This window comes from Amblyomma mixtum, chromosome 8 (assembly GCF_055824585.1).
Source record: "Amblyomma mixtum isolate Tamu chromosome 8, ASM5582458v1, whole genome shotgun sequence".
Classification (NCBI taxonomy): domain Eukaryota; kingdom Metazoa; phylum Arthropoda; class Arachnida; order Ixodida; family Ixodidae; genus Amblyomma; species Amblyomma mixtum.
Window position 1 is genome coordinate 120,017,181 of NC_143019.1, and position 4,422 is coordinate 120,021,602.

Sequence of the window (4,422 nt, forward strand, 5' to 3'; positions counted from 1 at the left end):
GGTAAAAGTGCAGGCGGGTTGTCGTGAATGGAGCAGGAGAAATTTAGCTTTCTCAGTGTGGCTGGCATTCAAGTAGTGCATCGTTAGAGAGGGCGTCACTCGTCTCTTTTCCCTAAGGGGTTAACAGCATGGGAAGGGCTGCAAGCGGTGATCCCCGTAAAAAGAATATATGAAAGCTGCAGCCAGCACTGCCAAAATACTCAAACAGGCATGTTTTGCCGCAAGGCGCACCCACGATTGCTTCAGATCCTTCCTTTGTCGTCCTTCTGGCTTTTAGTGTCCGTTTGTACCAAGCGAACAAGCTTACGCATTTGACGCAATGTCTGAATAATTACGGCTTTCTCTCTTTCGTGTGTTATCTTTCCAGTTAATAGAAAATTCCCTCTGGCTCTAAGGGTGGGTTCACCATGGTCCAGAAAGCCGGCGAGCGAACCGGATCGCTTGCCGGAAAAACTAGAACCGGTTCTGTTACGCTCGGTCGAGGCGGAACCGCCGCGCAGCTGCTGTTTCTCGCTTTTCGGTTCCCACCGGCGGCATGTGGTTGTTTTTTGTTCTTCTGATTTGCTAATCAATTATCTTTAAGCGGTAACATAATCAGTAATATTCTCTATTGATCAACACCACAATACAAATAAATGTAAAAAAAATCCCCTGTGCTCCTTGGTTTCTGTGGCTGTTGGCTTCTCTCATATGAGACACTACTTGGAGAAAAACCAGCAGCAACTAAGCGCAAAAAATTAAGTGGGGCGCTTTGTTGGCCTAAAGTGCGGAGAGGCGGAAGCCTTAAGCGCGGTGGTGCTGCTTGTGTCACTGATGTGTAGTTAAGATGTTAAGCATCGCCTCTAAAGGCGTGAATATAGTCCGACGTAACGCAAGCGAGCGCGCGCGCGCGCGCACGCTGCGTTGCGTTGGTGAAAACAGCTCCGTCTATAGTTCGACGCACTGCAGCGGCCAACGCAACCGGCGGCTGCCAGCGTGCCCCGACGAGCCCGGCGCAGATTTGGCTCCTGCTCCAATTGAGCGCCGGCGCCGCCGACCGCGTCGACCCACAATGCATCGCGCGGAGAAAAATGGCGGATGCCAGCGCGAGCGGCGTGAGTGGCGCGAGCTGCCCAAACATCGAAACCGAGCCGGTTATCGTTGTGGAACGCTTTATTGAAGCCATAAAACAACACCCCTGTGTATACGACACAAAACGACTCGATTTCAGAGACAACCAGCGAAAAGAGAACGCTTGGGAACAAATAAGGCGAAGCACCGGTCTCTCCACGGGTGAATTGTTCCCGACTGCTGTGCTCGGCTTCACTTGTACCCTTCTCAGCCGAAGCTTTCCACTCGCCGCATGTATCGTAATGTGTGGTCGATTTTTTTTGTCCCTCGTTTTAAAAGTAGTCGAAGAATGCCACAAGTTATGGAAGAAGCTCCGGGATCGCTTCACCCGGGAGCTAAAAGCGATCGAGCCGCTACGAGGAGCGGCAGCGTCTACGTTGCGAGGCAGTCATGGCAGTTTTCCGAAGCAATGTCTTTCTACAAGAACTGTGGTCGTCCAAGAAAGTAAGTTATTTTGCTTTGTTTTGGAATGTGTGTTTTCGCGGATCGAGGTACGTTGAGTTATGAGCGCGAAAAGTGTTTAATGCACGGCATGAATTGGGTGCTACGTTCACGCACAGGTTGTTCACTGAGCCTCCTTCGTTTTACCTTCTGTACGGGGGCACACCTTGTTCATACTGAGCCTCCTTCGTTAATTTATGCATTTTACCGTGACGTTCCCCTTCTGTGAGAGAGGATTTAGTATTAGTTTTTTTTCCCATGTAACTGCCTATGAACTGCTGCGCTTTATCACGTTAGCATGGCTTTAGAAGAAGACCCTGGAGGAGCCTGTACAAAATTGCTCGTGTTTTTATAAATCTTTCACGGCTTTTGTGTGGCTATGAAAATATTAAAATGAGATTAACTTTTTACCAGCTTCAAAGTGTACAGCAATGTCAAACATGCAATAAAAAGTTGGCGGGTGGTCAGACATCCGTAGCAAACATTTCTGTAGATCTTTATGCTTCCGATTGTGCATTTGTGTTATGTGTTTTAGCGTTTGTCATCTCATGGGTTCGGGTGAGCTGCATTCTTAGAACTCGCGTGTATTTTGTTTTGGGCTAGTATGTGTGTTGGTTTTTTGTCATTTTTTATGGCTTTACTGTTTGTGCTGAGGGTAGGCTGAGGGTTGGGAACGGTTAGTGGGCAGCCCCCTGTCTAGGATATTGGTCGGAGATGTAGCTCCTGCTTTTGGAAGGTAGAAGATTTGCTCACCGTAACTTCCCGGCAACATCAGCATTTTCGCTCTGTGAAACTAGCACTAATGTGGAGAATTGGAGCACTTGGTTCAGCATTTTGCTTACTGGAATGGCACTACTCACAGGCATGAATAAGAAGGCATGATAAATGCATGGGCCCTGAATTTCAACTGAATTTCAAACTTCAATGTAAGTCAGAGCTCGTGTCCTTTTCTTTTTCTTCATCCGTGTGCGTAACGCTCTTACACTCGACAAGGCACAGGTGCTCTGTTAGCAGTAAAGTAAAAAAAAGTGAAACGACAAGACTGAACTTACTGGAGTAAACCCTGTTTGTTTCAGGACTGCCTGTAGCGTGGGCTTAAGGGCCCTGCCAGGAGGTGATGACATCCCCTCAACAGCAGAAGAAATTTTCAACAGTATGCAAGGTGATGATTCGGCAGCACCATCACCCACCGCCAATGTTGATGAAGAGCTGGAGCCCGCAGAAGCTAGTCCTGGTCAGCCTGCCAGGCAGGATGACTCCACAGTGAGGGAGCCACCCTCGAAACGGTCCAAAAAAGCGTCCAGTTGCGATCACTTCGAGCAGCAGCTCCTTTCCCAGCTGGCCAAGAACACCGAAAATGAGACTTTCGCGCAATCAGTTGGCATGAGCCTTGAGAGGATGCCAAAGAAAATCGCCTCTCGCTTGAAGGTTAGAATAATGGAGCTAATAGCTTAATATGACGAGTCTGAGGCTGAATTTTAAGATATACTTTTTGAGGTGTAGGTGACAGCAAATATATCATCTGCACTATGTTTCATTTGATAACTTAGAGGGCATTGTCATTTCATTTTTTTGCATTGCCTGCCATGCAGTGCAGTTTCCTGACATCGTTCTGTTCGTGTTCCTATTGTTTCAGTATACTACAAAGCTGTGATATATCTGTTGTTAGACTGTTGAATGGCTTCATTGCAAGTATTGTAAGCTTCAATGTGGTTAATAGTCTCCTACCTCTTTCACCACTTCATTGTTTCACAATTCAAGCTGTGTGCATTGTCATGGTAATTCGTCTTTCAACTTTCACAAGTGATTTTTCAACATTTACAAGCGATTTCATGATTATAACTTGCACCATTGCTAATTTATACATGAAGCATGTTGAGCAATAGTTGTACACCACCTTTGTGTGTTCAAACAAAATATTTCATATGAAAACAACAAACATGCAAACAAAACAAACTTAGCGTGGTGTGCTTGCACAAAAGCAGAAGTACAAAATGTTTCGTGTATTTTTTTACATCCGCGGGATATGTTCAATTACAATTCACTCGAAAGTCCGTTACGAAGTGGTCACCAGATATCAAAATAAAGTTTTATACATTTTAGCTGGCGTCAGATGTTCTTGTTTTGCCCAAAAAATGGAGTCAACAGCTTCACGCTAGCCATCAACACCGCCTTACAACTTTCAGTTGCCATGGTAAACAACCACTTCGGGACATGAATTACTCTGCTATGGCATCCCGGATTTGCATAGCATCTGAAGCTGAGCGGGTGCCGCTGGCGGTACTCTGAGGATTTACATTTGCTACGGTCTGCCTCCACCCGCCTTCCTGGACATTGTCGCCAGTGACCGGTCGCCGTAATCATGTGGGCAATATGCCTTGTCAGCCAGGAGAAAGTTGTGCAGGCAAACCGCCGCACCTACCATGGCTGTGAGCAACTCAACGTCGTCACTCACTGTCCCGAGGAAGCAGCGCCAACGGGAAACCAATATTCCGAAAGCGTTCTCCACGCAACGGCGCGCCCTTGACAGCCTATAGTTAAATACTCGTTTTGTCTCGTTTAGCTGTCTTACGGGGTAGGGCGCATTAAATAGGGCCGCAGGGGAAATGCTGCATCGCCCACAATGCACATTGGCCACCCGTTATGACCTGAAGGCAAGCTGAGGGTATTGTTCTCGAAGCTCTTTCTGATTGGGCTTTCTCGAAAGAAAGAGCCATCAGAAAGTCTGCCCGGAGCGCCAATATCCACTAGCAGAAAGCGATAATTTGCATCTGCCACTGCCAACATCAGCAATGAGTATAAACCCTTATAATTGTAGAACTCTGAACCACTGTCAGTAGGGCAAGTAATTGCGAAGTGCTTCCCATCTAT

General features: G+C 46.9%; 1 pseudogene; it reads left to right on the forward strand.

The window, feature by feature from the left end:
• Positions 1-851: 851 nt before the first annotated feature.
• On the forward strand, positions 852-3,033 carry LOC149334101 (uncharacterized; annotated as a pseudogene).
• The last annotated feature ends 1,389 nt before the right edge of the window (positions 3,034-4,422 follow it).